The sequence below is a fragment of the Eubalaena glacialis genome, chromosome 1 (genome assembly GCF_028564815.1).
Source record: "Eubalaena glacialis isolate mEubGla1 chromosome 1, mEubGla1.1.hap2.+ XY, whole genome shotgun sequence".
Lineage (NCBI taxonomy): Eukaryota > Metazoa > Chordata > Mammalia > Artiodactyla > Balaenidae > Eubalaena > Eubalaena glacialis.
This window is the reverse complement of record NC_083716.1, coordinates 180,568,442-180,584,163: the sequence shown is the minus strand read 5'-3', so window position 1 is coordinate 180,584,163 and position 15,722 is coordinate 180,568,442. Positions and strand designations below refer to the sequence as shown.

The window sequence follows — 15,722 nt, the reverse complement described above, 5'->3', positions numbered from 1 at the left end:
ACACACCAAAAAACTAGGATATGGAGAATTTGAAAAACATCATTAAGCAACTTTACCTAATTATATAATTAACATTTATAAAACGTTTCATCCAGCAACCGTAGAGTAGCAGAATGCATGTTCTTTTCAAGTACAAATGGAACATTCATCAAGATACACGTTATTCTAGGTTATGAAATAAGTCTCAACAAACTTCAAAAGGAATCGCCATTGTACCTAGTCTATTCCCTGACCACAAGATAATTAAATTAGAAATCAACATCAAGACATCTAGAAAAGTCTCACATATTTGGAAATTGAACAGCACACATCTAAATAATCCATGAGTCAAAGAAGAAATCACAAGGGAAAAAATGTTTTGAACTGGATGATGAAGAAAGTACAATGCAGGTATCCCCTACTTTTCGAAAGTTTACTTTACAACCTCTTCACTTTTACCTGTTTTCCACACTGGAAAGAGAGCCAAAGAGGATTTTCACTTTTACAGAAAAAAAAGGTGAAAAATGAAAATAACGTACAGCACTTATTTTGCAGCCAGCCTCCAGCCACCATTATAGAGGTGGCACTGCCAACCTCCTTCCCCAGGAGCTACACTCAGAATCTCAGCATCAAGCCGCCACAGATTTGAACTGTGTCTGAGCTTTATCTCAATTTATTTTGTGCACCAGTTAGCAAGAAGTGTTAAGGTAATTGCTTTTTCACTTCACACCATTTCAGCTTACCAAACGTTTAATAGAAGCACTCTACTTTCAGATAGCGGAGGGGAAACCTGTATCAGAACAGGTGAAATGAAACAATGGCAATAGAAATCGGAATGGTGATTGCCTGTGGAACGTGGGGATTACCTGAAAGATGGCACCGAGGGATGACATGTTCTTCAACTAGGAAAGATGTGACCTTATCAGACTGTTTTTGAGGAACAGTGCTTCCATCATATCCTGTGACTCCCAGTGTTATATCTCCAGCCAAGACCTTTCCTCTGAACTCCAAACTCGTATATTAAATCAGCTACTTGATGTCATTTTGAATATAACATGTCATAATAGATCTCCAATTCCCTCCTCAAAAAGCCACTCATCTCCAGATCTTTCTACCTCAGTAAATAGCATCATCATCTACCCAACTGATCAAACTAAAAACCAAGTATTAGTCGATAGTCCTCTCTATCCCTTGTTTCTCCCTTCTAATGTGTCACCAAATACTGTTGCTTTACTTCCACAAATATATCACAAATCCATCCACTTTTCTCCATTGCCACTGCCATTGTTCTAGTCTATACCACCCAGATCCCTCTGGATACTCCAGTGACTTCCTGAATTATATATCTACACAGAAACCAGAACAGTTTTTAAGAAAAGTAACTTGGATGGTTCTCCTGTTTAAAAAAATCCTTCATTAGCTTTCCACTGCTCCAACCCTGCCGAACTCCTCCATCTCATCCTATGCCAATGGCCCCCCTTGCTAACGTGATTCAGCCACGGGAACCTCAGACTCATAACCACCTAGAGTTCTTTGCACAGGCTATTCTGTCTGCTTGAAAGGACCTTTGTACTCTGATTCCTTCTCCGCCTTCAAGTCTAAGTTCAAATGTCACCTCCCCTAGGCCCTGTATTACATTCAGAAAGCCCTCCCCTCAACCCTATTATGTTCTATGTCAGGACCCTATTGTCTTCACAGCCCCTCTCAGAATCTGAAGTTTTCATGGTTATTTGTTTACAATCTGTCTCACCCACTACTCCCAACATACACACACACATATCCAAAACCTACCTAGAATTTAAACTTAAATTTAAAGACCCGGTCTTTTTTTTTTTTTTTTAATTTATTTATTTTTGTACAGCACGTTCTTATTAGTTATCTATTTTATACATATTAGTGTATATATGTCAATCCCAATCTCCCAATTCATCCCACCACCCCCCGCTGCTTTCCCCCCTTGGTCCATACGTTTGTTCTCTACACTGTGTCTCTATTTCTCCCTTGCAAACCGGTTCCGGTCTGTCTGATTCATGGTCCTCATCTTAGTACCATGACTGATACAGGGGTTCAGAACACGTCACCCCAAAATATGCCACTCTGGCATTTATTTTGCATTAAAGGTACTGGAGAAACAGCCAGTGCAAGGACACTCTGACTCTCCTTTGTCCCCTGAAAGTAGGAGATAAATCTCCTGTGATAAAACAAGGACTAAAATAATGCCATTTGCAGCAACATGGATGAACCTAAAGATTATCATACTAAGCTAAGTAAGAAAAAGAAAGACAAATATCATATGATATCACTTATATATGGAGTCTAAAATACAACACAAATGAACATATCTATGAAACAGAAACAGACTCACAGACAGAGAACAGACTTGTGGTTGCCGAGGGGGAGGGGGAGGGGGAGGGAAGGATTGGGAGCTTGGGATTGTTAGCGCAAGTTTGTGTGCCCGACGCACAGTGAGGCCAAACAAGCTGAAACGTCAGAGTTTGGAACACAGAAAAAGGTTTATTGCAGGGCCATGCAAGGAGACGAGTGGCTCAGCCCAAAAAAAAATCCGAGCTCCCCAAACGGTTTCACCAAAGCATTTTTAAAGGCCAGGTGAGGGAGAGGGGGTCACAGGGTATGTGATCAGCACATGTAAAATTCTCTAATTGGTTGATGGTGAGGCAACAGGGCAGTGTCATAGGGGTTAACATTATCTATCCTTAGGCTCCAGGAGGCCTGGGGCTATGTGCTCATGGTCGTCAAGTAGTTAACATCTTGCATTTGGTGGGGGGTTTTCACATCTGTAAAACAGCTCAGGAATGTGTATCAAATACTGTTATCCAGGTACTTCAGAGAGGAGCTAAAGCAGAGGATATGGGGGAAGGCCCCATAGGGTCCTGCTCGGTTAGAGGATTAGCAGATGCAAACTAGTATATATACAATGGATAAACAAGGTCCTACTGTATAGCACAGGGAACTATATTCAATATCCTGTGATAAATCAGAATGGAAAAGAATATATATATATATATATATATATATATATGTACAACTAAGTCACTTTGCTGTACAGCAGAAATTTTTTTAAAAAATCTCCCCCGTGAAAGGTACCTTCCCTGTACCTGGAGGGTAGAAGGCATCCTCACCACAAGATACAGGGAATCTAGGGCCAAAAAGACTAGATAAACAAATCTTGGTACTTCCTCACCATTTACTACTTCTAGCCCAAACCTGTTTGTCTTGTCAGTTCTTCACAAATTTATGGTTTCTTTGTCTAAAAGTTAGAAAAGCTTCCTGCTCTGGTCACGTCTTTCAGTCTCTTATCTTTGTGGGGCTTTTGTATATAGGAACGGAATTAAATTTTCCTCTTGTTAATCTGTCTTTTTATTACAGGGGAGTCTCATTCAAGAACCTAAGAAGGGTAGAGGCAAAATTATTTTTCCTCCTCTACAGTGATGTATAGTAAATGTTGAATAAATTAAGATAATACCTGGGGACGCCAGGACAGCTAACTGAGAGTTTCTTGGTTATAGTACTTATAACAAACCTATTCGGACAGTCTCCTTTTTGTTAAAACCTAGCAAGGCTTCTTTCCTTTCAGTGAAAAAGAGGCTACGTTTGTCACTTTCATTTCTGACAACTGTAAAAAGGAGAAATCACCCCACACAGCCTGGGAGGAAAAATAAAGCCTCCGGACTAGGATTTTTTAGGCTCCTACAGATAGGGAGGGGAAGAGTGAAAATAAAAGATGGACAAAGAATGAAGGAGACGTATGGAGCGGCTGAATCATCTCCCTGCCTCTGGTCCCACTGCCAACAGCCCACCCACCCACCCAGATTCTTCCCGGTCAGCGAGCGATTTTAACACACACACCCCCACATAGTTCCCCTATTTGCAATACCTCAGTGGCTCTCCATCTGCTACTGAATAAAAATTCAAGAATTTCAGCCCAGCTCACTTACGTATTGGTTTTTATTTGTTTGTCCTTTTCAATGACCGCCTGTTTTTCATTCCTTCTTAAAACTCCCACCATCCACCATCTACTCTATCACTTGGTATTCTTTTTTCCCTTTTCCAAGACTTGGCTACATTTCCCCAGGAACCCATGTAGCCAGCCACCTTTACAGGCACTCTTTCTCACTTCCTCTGCCCAAGCTAAAGATGCCGGTGTTCCTGGGGCTTGTTCTAGGTGCCCTCCTCTATCCACACACTCTCCGTGATCACACCCAACATGCTTGCCTCTTTTCTCTCCTTTCCTCCTCTACTCACCCTTTTTTGGGCCAAGTCTTTAGAGTTAGGGTGTGTCTTTCTCTTTAAAAGAAAGGTGAACAATTTCACAGGCAGAGTGAGGGTAAATGATACCCAAGAGTAGTATATTTGTTTATACCCTTTCTCCCTACAAGCTGGGCCGCCCTAGAATTGGCAAAGGCTCCCGTCTTTGCAGTGCAACCCAGCTACAAATATCTCCCTCTCTCCCCTAGTTTTTTCACTTGGCCCCAGGCTAACTCCTTTTCTCAGAAGGTGGGCCACAAATAGCAGACAATGAGAAACAATAGGTACTCTTTTGTCTTAAGTGGTTTATTTGCATTTTGAAAAAACTTCCTTCCTACCTTCCTTCCTTCCTTCCTCTGTCTCAAAGAGCTTTTGTCTCACCAAGAAATGTCCTCTGAGAGGTCATTTTCTATCTCACTTTCTAGACTTAGTTAGGTGTTCCTTTTCTGAGCCCCCATCAAGACTTGTTTTGTTTCCCACTCTCTCTTCCTCACCCCAGCCATTAAGATCCTTGAGGACAGGGACTTAGTGTTCCCAATGCCTAGCACAAGAATGGCAAGGGAGTTTCATTTTTGAGTGCAAACTCTAAGAGATTCGTAGTGGTTGCCTGGAGCACTGAGAATGACCACGATCCTGGGGGGGTTGAGAACAGCAGCCGCCCATCTCTAGAGCTTAATAGGAATTGTTGGGGCCCAGGGTAGGCTGCCCCCAAATGTGCCTCAGTGGCATATTCATTGTTTTGAATTAAAGTTACTTAAGAAATAGCCAACACAGGAGGGACACTCTGACCCTCCTTTCTTTCTCCCTGAAAGCAGGAAATAAATCTCTCATGTGAAAGGTATACTTCTGATAGGGATTGAGTAGGATAATCAAATAGTCAGCTTAGAAACCCCATTAGGGGATTGTAGATAGAGAGGGAACTTTAGGGGGCTTTGGGAGACCACAGTAAGATTATTGGTCACTCAAGAAAGTAATGGGAAAATCCTGAAACAATGTGGGCTTGCTTGACTCATAAAGCAGAACAAGTCACTTAGCATCAAAGCCAGATTGGCTCGCTTAACAACAAAATCAAGCTAACTTAATTAGCAACAAAATCATGCACCAGAAGCACGAGACATGCCCCAAAACAATAAAACAATGGTGGCATGAGACCTACATCCTGCCCAGTGAGCTCAGTAAGTTAATGACCCTCAAAACATGCTCTTTGACCCCTAGGACATGTTCTTTGCACAATTCCCTAAAAACAATAAAACAACAGTGAAGAATAAGACTTACAACCTGCCCAGTGGTGTCATCAAGTTAATGATCCCCAGCACATGCTCTGTGCACACAAAAAAACCATCACTTATAGAAAGGTGACGTTTCAAAGTGAAAGACCCTCATGGTACTGAGACCTGAAATAATTTTTCCAATGTGCCATGACAGTCCTGACCTGACCATGTAGGGACAAAAAACCCAACCTGGTGGAGGAGCTGATGATGGAAACGTGATGTCTACTCAAGAAAGATAAAGAAGGTCTTCTCCCCCCGCCTTCCTTTGATTACAAAAATGTAACCCACTAAGTACTCGGGGCAGCGCAAAGCTTGCTTGCCTGCTTGTAAGCCTCACAAGCATCCTATTCTAATAAATCGCTTCTTATCTATCACTTTGCCTCTCACTGAATTCTTTCTGTGCTGAGACATAAAGAACTGGGCTCCTTGGAGCCCACAGAAATGACACCCAACGGTTTCACCCCACCTCTCCCTTCAATTCCACTATCCCCCCTTTGGGCTACTTATTTACCAACCTCCAGATGAGCAGGGATTTGTCATTATCCTCAGGAATTTTTACACCCGTGCAAATGACCCATCTAACAGTTTGCCTTCAGATTTCCTCAGTCAGATTCTCTTGATCTCCAAATTCTTCTCACACCTGAGCACAGCTCCGTTCTCAGAATGGTCAGCTCTAATAGCATGACTCAAGACCACTCCTGTCCTCTCTCCAGCTTTCTCACTCCCTTACTTCCACAAGGCCTGCTTTATATTTTATCAAACGTGCTGTCATTTGACTTTTTCTTTTCTTGCCCTCTGGCAAATTGGTCAGCACGGATAGAGCTTTCATCACTAGCCTAGACCTCACGGTCACTGCTTCACTCTCTCTCACCACTAGCCTGAGCGCCTCACCCCCTTGGGGGGCTGCCCTTAAGGCCTCCTCTGGCAGCTGAGCACTGTTGTAAAAGATCAAAGGATGATGAAACTAGTCATCATTTTAGATGTATGACAGCTATTTTAAGCTAGATTTTCAATGCCCTTAGTTAATGCTTTATAGGGTACCAAGTCAGTTCCTTCATTAAATCCCACCAAGGCTTACCCAAACCACTCACTCCTTTTATCACACCTTTTACTCTACTCTTACCTTCTTTTCTGGCCGAGGATTCCACCTCCTACTTCAGGCAGAAAAAAGATGCAACCTCTCGCCTAGTTTCCACCAACAAACACCTCTGCGGTTTCATCTATTCTCAGTTTACCTCCTTATCTTCTTTTGTTTGAGACTGTTTTTCTGTCTGTGGTTTAGATCAGTGTTCTCTGAATGTGGCTCCCAACCTGTAGCTTTGGCCAAGGCCTTGGAACTTGTTAAAAATGCAAATTGTGATTGGCCCCGCCCCAGACTTGCTGAATCATTCACTCTAGGGATGGGCCCAGCAGGCTGTTTTAACCAGCCCTCCAGGCTATTCTGAGGCAACAGAAGTTTGAGAATTACTTTTTTGTAAATTTGCTCTTTCATATATCTGCATTCTCTTTTTTCGTGTAATATTTCCTCTGGGAATTTATTCTGTTAAAAGAAAAGGAGACAACAGGCTCCAAATGGAGTCACTTGAGCTAAGCTCCACATCAGCAAACCAAGACTCGGTACCTAACCTAATTGCAGTTTCTGCCTCTCCCAGGAATGTAACCTTTAACTAGCCAGTCCGGAATTACCTGGTCAGTGCTAATGAGGTAATCCACCGGGTAGACCCCTTCCATCCCCCATGGGAAGGTGACCTTGCCTGAAACTGCGTTATTTCCTTATCCCTGCCCCTTTCTACCCTTTTGTACAGCTCCTCGGAGTTCCTCTCTACCTACCTATCGGGATGCTGCCCGATTCATGAACTGTTGAATAAAGCCAATTAGATCTTTACATTTACTCAGCTGAATTTTGTTTTTTAACAGTTCTAAGGAAATCATCTAAAATCGGGTCATGGTTTTATACACACAGATGTTCATTACAGTATTATTCATAACGGGGAAAAATTAGGAACAAGCCCAATGTCCACGATGGTGAAATTATTAAGAAAGGACAATGGCATATAAGCAGCAGTTAAATGATGTTTATCGAGTATTTTTTTTATTATACAGGGAAATGATTATGCTATAATGTTAAATTTAAAAATTTTAAAGAAAATATGAAGTTGTACATATAGGCTGGTTTACATGTTGGCTTTAATACCAGCAATGATCCATGCTCCCTTCCCACACTCCACTAAACCCACAGTAACAGGGGTTGTTGTTTGCTGTTTTTTAAAAAGAGAAAACCACAAGATCAAAGAAATTGGGAGAGGAAACAAAAGCAACAACATTTTACAAACTGGAAAAGAAAGGGTGGAATGGTAACCATCTTAAAAAAATGGATTCCTACAGCAGAAACTAACACACCATTGTAAAGCAGTTATACTCCAATAAAGATGTTTAAAAAAAAAAGATTAAAGCAAACAAACAAACAAAAAAAGAAAATGGATTCCTTTTACAGGGCAGAATTCCCAAAAGACTCAGAAATTGGCAGCATCACATACCTTTCTGAAGAGGGGTACAGGTGAGCTACAAAAAGGAGGAATGGTTGAAATTCAGTGTAAGGAGCAATTGGAGCCCCAGGCCCCTCCCCCACTGGAACCCCCAAGTGGCTGCCTCTTTCCCGAGACTGAGGTTTATCATCTGCAGAGGTTAATATAAAAGGCTTCTGAAGTGAGGGCCTCTAACTTGAAAAATTGGTGATTAATAACCATTCACATGTTGACGATCAAGGCCCCCAGCTTCTACCCCAGCTTGGCTCCCAGACCTCTGGCCACCAGGCATGAACTGTTGTGAAAGGAAAATCAAAATGAAGTTGGTATCATTAAGAGAGCTCTCCAAAATGTAGCTGGGCAGCCACTAAGGATGTGTGACTTATGCACATCTCAACCTGAATGGAATCTGACCTTTTGACCTGATGAAGGCATCCAGAACACCTGCCAGAAACTCAAAATACTGTACTTATCAGACCCTTACCCTAAAATAACTCATGACAGTCTAGCTACTTATCAGACCCCTACCCTAAAACAATCTGTGATTCCTTAAAGGCAAATATATTCTGACTCAAGTCAGAATCCATCACAATTCTCCCCAGGCAACTTTTAACAACGTCATGGCCTTTTGTCTTTATAAGCCCCTGACTCTTTCTCTTCCTCACAACACTCTTTTGCGGTTACCTGAATCTGTGTGTCCTGAATTGCAATACTTAAAACCCCAAATAAACCATTCTGATTTGCAGCTTGCTGTGTTTTTTTTTTTTTTTAGTTGACACTCTCCATGCAGGGAAAAAGAAAAGTATCTTCTGGGTACTTGTCTAAGAAGTCCAAGAGAGAAGGACTGACCAGGATTCCTCCAGAAAACAGCCCAGCTAGATCACCTCTACTGGTGCTTTTCAACTTATGGTGATAATACTTTACTGCGTCATGAATTTATTATGGTAGGTTGTGTCCACAAAACAGAAAAGAGAAAATGAGACTGTATCACATATAATAAAGGAAAGTATTGTCAAAGTATTGTGAAGCTTTTAAGACACACACACACATCCACATACACAGGGTCATTATGTAAAATGCATTTCTTACTGTTCACTTGGTCAAAACATGTAGAAAACCACTGCACAGCTAATAGGCTACACTCAAGTGTTCAGAGCTTCCTATCAGCTTTTCTTACTGTAAAAGATGGTACTGGAGGAAAGCATGTAATATGAAAGAGACAGAAAACAAACAGAAAAATAGAGAAAAAGCAACTTGGTGAAAACAGAGACTCTGGGGGGGGAATAAACATTGGGGAAAAAAGACTATATTAGTATCTGCAGATATGAGAAGATTTTAAACAAGAACAGATTGCTCTAAAGAGGGAATGTTCAGAGCACAACAGAAGGAAAGCTTTTCAAAACAAAATTGCAGAAATGAAAACTTTACTATAAGTGTTGGATAGATTTGAGGCAACCTTGTTCACCTTTGCATCCCTTTCTAGCACCACGTTCTGCACAGATGAAATGATAATGAAAGATTTGTTAAATGACAGACTCACTGAACTAATCACTGTAAGTGCAGAGAGGTTACATGATTTGCCTAAGGTCACATGGGTAATTTGCAGAGCTGGTATTGTAAACCAGGTCACCTGGCTGAAAAAAAAATCTTTCTGACACACCAGAATAATGCAATAAATAGCTAAATACTTAAATATATTTTGTTTCATGAAGCACGTGTTTTGTTTGACTTTTGACATGTAGTAGGAAACAGTAGGCTGAGCTGGTGTGACATTTGAACACTGGTTTTTTTTTTTGTTTTTTTTTAAACATCTTTATTGAAGTATAATTGCTTTACAATGGTGTGTTAGTTTCTGCTTTATAACAAAGTGAATCAGTTATACATATACATATGTTCCCTTATCTCTTCCCTCTTGCATCTCCCTCCCTCCCACCCTCCCTATCCCACCCCTCTAGGTGGTCACAAAGCACCGAGCTGATCTCCCTGTGCTATGCGGCTGCTTCCCACTAGCTATCTATTTTACATTTGGTAACACTGGTGTTTTTATCCTGAAAAATCATCACTTCAGTCAAGTTGGTAGTATGAGCTGCTCTGTGCCTGTTATTTTTGTGGAGTTATTGGATGGTCAAAGGATATTATCAATGACCCTGAAGAGGAGAGAGCTACTGTCTAGTGAGAGAAGACCAACCTACAGAAACAATGAGATCATTTTAACACTTTATTATATATTCTGTATTAAAATCAAGTGATTAAAAATATCAAGTGTTGGGCTTCCCTGGTGGTGCAGTGGTTGGGAATCCGCCTGCCAATGCAGGGGACACGGGTTCGAGCCCTGGTCCGGGAAGATCCCACATGCCGCAGAGCAACTAATCCCGTGAGCCACAACTACTGAGCCCGTGTGCCACAACTACTGAAGCCCGCGTGCCTACAGCCTGTGCTCTGCAACAAGAGAAGCCACCGCAATGAGAAGCCTGCGCACCGCAACGAAAGAGTAGCCCCCGCTCGCCGCAACTAGAGAAAGCCCGCGCACAGCAACAAAGACCCAAAGCAACCAAAAATAAATAAATAAATAAATTTATTTTTTTTAAAAAGTGACACAATATAAATGTCAGACTGTAAGTGGTACAGAAATTTTTAGGAAGGAAAATCAAACTCTCTGTGGCCTGGGTACTCAGGGAAGGCCAGAAAGTCACTTGGGAGTTGTCACCTAGCCTGGTACCTCCTACAGAAGAGAGGCAGATGGACACTGGGGCTACCTCTGCAGTCTTTAGATAAAGCATTCTGGCACTTTGCAGCTGAGTCTAACGTTGGGCCTATACTCTTTTTTCTTTTTAAAAAAATTTTTTTCAATTTTTATTGAAATATAATTTATTTACAATGTTGTATTAGTTTCAAATATATAGCAAAGTGATTCAGTTATACATATATATGTATATATATATTCTATTTTAGACTCTTTTCCATTATAGGTTATTACAAGATATTGAGTATAATTCCCTGTGCTATACAGTAGGTCCTTGTTGGTTATCTATTTTATATACAGTAGTGTGTAGATTTTAATCCCAAACTCCTAATTTATCCCTCCCCATGCCCCGCTATCCCCTTTGGTAACCATAAATTCATTTTCTATGTCTGTGAGTCTATTTCTGCTTTGCAAATAAGTTCATTTGTCTTATTTTTTTAGATTCCACATATAAGTGATATCATATGATATTTGTCTTTCTCTGTCTGACTTACTTCACTTAGTATGATAATCTCTAGGTCCATCCATGTTGCTGCAAATGGCATTATTTAATTCTTTTTTGTGGCTGAGTATTCTCTTTTTCCATACCGGATGTTTACACATGGTTAAATATAATCTCCACATACTGTTATTAACTTTAGACATATGACACTCCTCCTATATAACCCCCAACCTGTCACAACCAACAATGTGATTCTCAGAGTTCTGGAAGTTTATTAGTATAAAAAATGAGACAAAAATATTTCCACATTGCATGCAGCCCATCACAAAGTATTTCTGCTGATCTCTAATTTTTTTAAGGGTAGAGAGCATGGCTATTTTCTTCCAATTTATTGATATGAAATGGCAGGAGGTCTTTTTGGCTCAGGTTTTTTCCTCTCAATTTCCAAATAAAGCAACTTGTTTTTTCTGGCTGGGAGTAATAATAGTAATTAATAGTAATTAGGTCAGAAGGCATGTCACTATGGAAGTAAAAATTCAAATGAGTATCTTTGAAGCACATCCTCAGTATCCTTTGGAGTGGGGTTTGTGGAAAACACAGGCTTAAAAGCCAAAGGTTTGGGCTTCCCTGGTGGCGCAGCAGTTGGGAATCTGCCTGCCAATGCAGGGGACACGGGTTCGAGCCCTGGCCTGGGAAGATCCCACGTGCCGCGGAGCAGCTAGGCCTGTGAGCCACAATTGCTGAGCCTGCGCGTCTGGAGCCTGTGCTCTGCAACAAGAGAGGCCGCGATAGCGAGAGGGCCGCGCACCGCGATGAAGAGTGGCCCCCGCTTGCCGCAACTAGAGAAAGCCCTCGCACAGAAACGAAGACCCAACACAGCCATAAATAAATAAATAAAAATTAAAAAAAAAAAAAAAGGCAAAGGTTTGATCCTCAGCAGTACCACTTACACCTGGCAACAGAATCATCAGAGGGGCCAGGCACAGAGGTCCAGGTTTTGAGTGATTACACACGGGAGGCGGGGGAGCTGTTGAGGGAGGAGCAAAGAATGTCTGAGAAACTTTGTGCCCTTCCATCAGCTCAGCAAGTTTCTAGATAATGGCCAGGGAATGGTTTTGATGTGTCCCCTGTGGGGTATGCTTCTGCTGGCCTTCCTCAAGGACTTCCCCGTGTGTGGGGACATCTACTGGGAAAGGCCAGAATAAAGGAGAGGAAACCGGGGATTAAACAAATAATAAGAAACTCAGCGTTCAAACACATCGGAGATGACTGAACTGGACTGGTGGCAGAGCCGGCTAGTTATTACTGTAGATTATTGGAAACCCCCAAACCAAGTTTCTCTGCAGGAGGGAATAACATTCTGGCACTCAACTTCCAGTAACATGGGTCATGCAGAAATTATTTTAGAGACTGTCTACGTACGCTGCGTTCTCTTTGCTGACAATTGTATGCACATTTAATGATTTCTCTGACAAGGATCATCCTGTCGACTGAAAAAAAAATACACAACCTAAAAGTGGAGAGTTATGTTTTATTTGGTGGACAAAACTGAGGACTGAAGCCTGGGACACAGCAACTCAGATAACTCTGAGAGATTGCTCCGAAGAGGCAGCCAAAAATTAAATAAATAAATAAATTTATTTATTTTTTAAAAAAAGCTAAAAAAAGAAAACTGTTTTTTAATAAATTTATTTATTTAAAAAAAGCTAAAATGTTTTTTAAATAAATTTATTTATTTTTTAAAAAGCTAAAAAAAGAAAACTTTTTAAAATAAATTTATTTATTTATTTTACTTTTGGCTGCATTGGGTCTTTGTTGCTGTGCGCGGGCTTTCTCTAGTTGCGGCGAGTGGGGGCTACTCTTCGTTGCGGTGCACAGGCTTCTCACTGCGGTGGCTTTTCTCGTTGTGGAGCACGGGCTCTAGGCACACGGGCTTCAGTAGCTGTGGCACGCAGGCTCAGTAGTTGTGGCTTGCGGGCTCTAGAGCGCAGGCTCAGTAGTTGTGGCACAGGGGCTTAGTTGCTCTGCAGCGTGTGGGATCTTCCCGGACCAGGGCTCGAACCCGTGTTCCCTGCATTGGCAGGCAGAGTCTTAACCACTGCACCACCAGGGAAGTCCCAAGATAACTGTTTTTACAAAGAGATTTAGCGGTCTTGAGGAATCTGAAAATGAACACTGCCCAAGAAATATTTTATCCACTTAATTATTTAGAGAGGGAGAAAATCTTCACGGGGTTGGGTGGTTAATAAATAAGAAGAATAAGCAGAGTGAAAGCTATTCAAAGATTAGCAGTAACATTTACGATTCGGCAGTCACTCTAAGCGGCTGAATTAAATACAGATTTTAGATATCTATATATCTATCTTATGTAAAACACATAGATGTACAATATACAATAGTATTGTCTTAAGAGGTACATGCATCATTTCAACAGCAAAGAAGTGCAGGCTGGTTCCCTTTCACGGGCAAGGCTGTGTAGAAGGCTCTGCCTCTTGGAGATATTCAAACTTAGGAGGTGTTTAAACTTAGGAAGTGCTGGAAAGGACAAGGACCACTTGCCGTTTTGTCTACAGAGAATTGTAAGAATGGCTGCCAAGTGTTGAATGCTAGCTCTTGCCAGGCACTCTTTTTGGAGTTTTAACACTCATTCCTAAAAATCACAACGCTCCTGTGAAGTCAGGATCCTTGTACCCATTTTATAGATTGGGGATGTGTATCCAACATGATACAGCTCCTAAGTGATGGACTAAAATTCAGGGCTATCTCAATCCCACAGATGAAACCATCGGCTCACGTCTGATGGAACAAGAGCTCAGAGACCGTCTTCAGTAGCAATGGAATCCATTTGTGCTAAGTTTTGTTGGTTACCCCTTGAAAATGCTTGGCTGGGGACTCCCCTGGTGGTCAAGTGGTTGGGACTCTGCGCTTCCAATGCAGGGGGCTTGGGTTCGATTCCTGGTCAGGGAACTAGGATCCCACATGCCGCGCTGCATGGCCAAAAACATTGTTTTTTAAATGCTTGGCTGGAATTAGGGGTGCAGACAGCAAACTGGTCTCATCATGGATAATTGGTGTGATTCCTTCAGAGCCCAGTGAGATACAAAAAGACCCCACTGGGCTGAGAAGATAGAAAGCTCTCTCTAGTAGGTTCATCTAAAGATATTAGATTATTTATTTATTTTTAATCCATATCTTCCTTTTTTTAATTAATTTTTAAAAATTGAAGTATAGTTGATTTACAGTGTTGTATTCGTTTCAGGTGTACAGCAAAGTGATTCAGTTATACGTATATGTGTGTGTGTGTGTGTGTATTTTTTTTCAGATTCTTTTCCTATATAGGTTATTACAAAATATTAAGTATAGTTCCCTGTGCTATACAGTAGGTCCTTGTTGTTTACCTATTTTATATACAGTAGTGCGTATGTTAAAGATATTAGATTATAATAAGTACATTTTTAACTAAAAAAATGATACAAGTAATTCACCCTCATTTTTGAGGTATTATACAAATAAGCAAAACAAAGATAAAATACAAAGCACCCAGAGACAAAATTAATATTTTATTGTATATCCTTCCAGACGTTGTCTTTTCTCTTTCTCTCTCTCTCTCACACACACACACACACACACACACACGTGGGTTTTTTTAGTTGTCTTTTTTTAGATAATAATATTAGATTGGAATAGTGGGGATCCATTAAAAATTTACAGAATTTTGTTCAATGTACTGTCGACTAAAAAAATATTCACAACCTAACAGTTGAGAGTTATGTTTTATTCAGCTGGAAGTTTTAGGACTTCAAGCCCGGGAGGCAACATCTTAAGCAACCCTGAGAGAACTGCTCCAAAGAGCCGAGGTGGGGAGCCAGGAAATACAGGAGTTTTGCAAGAAAGGGCAGGTGGTCTGAGCATCAAAAGATTACTGTTAATTAAAGAAAACCAGATATGTCAAGTTAAGGAATTTAGCGCTTTTCTATGTATGGGAAGATGCAAGAGTCTGGGTTCACTGAAATCATTCCTTTGATGTGCACCTCAGCTATTCGGGGCCAGTATCCTGTGTTTTCATATCCTGAGTTTCCTCAGAGCTCACCGTGGGGACTGGCTGCAGTCTCATGGCTATTAGCTGGCAGGTATTCTTTTCCTTCCTGAGTTTCCTCAGGGCTCACCAGCTCACCATTGGCTGTGGCTGCAATCGCTGATGAACTGTGACATCCTTAGCTTACTGATATGGCAGGCAATGTTCCACTTATCGGTACGTATCGGTACATCATGGTATGTAGTGTTTAGGAACATACAAACTTGTACAACCAAGTCCCAGATATACAACCCTTTAAAAATAGCCAAGGCCTGGAGGCAATAAGTATATTTATTTTGGGGTGGGCGGAAACTGACTGGATTACAAAATTTTAAGGAATTGAAAAATTAGCCCACTACTAACCCAGTCTCCTTAAAACGATATAAAAACAAAACAAAGAAAAAGGCTCCGGAGAATGGTT

General features: G+C 41.2%; 1 protein-coding gene across 1 annotated transcript in view; it reads right to left on the bottom strand.

Moving 5' to 3' along the window:
* The window catches only part of CDCA7 (cell division cycle associated 7), a 36,354-nt gene extending 29,575 nt beyond the window's left edge, over positions 1-6,779 (bottom strand). Inside the window, exon 1 of the mRNA XM_061202108.1 lies at positions 6,640-6,779. The gene's annotated coding sequence lies outside the window, so the exon portion shown is untranslated. The remainder of the gene's footprint in view (positions 1-6,639) is intronic.
* Positions 6,780-15,722: the final 8,943 nt, after the last annotated feature.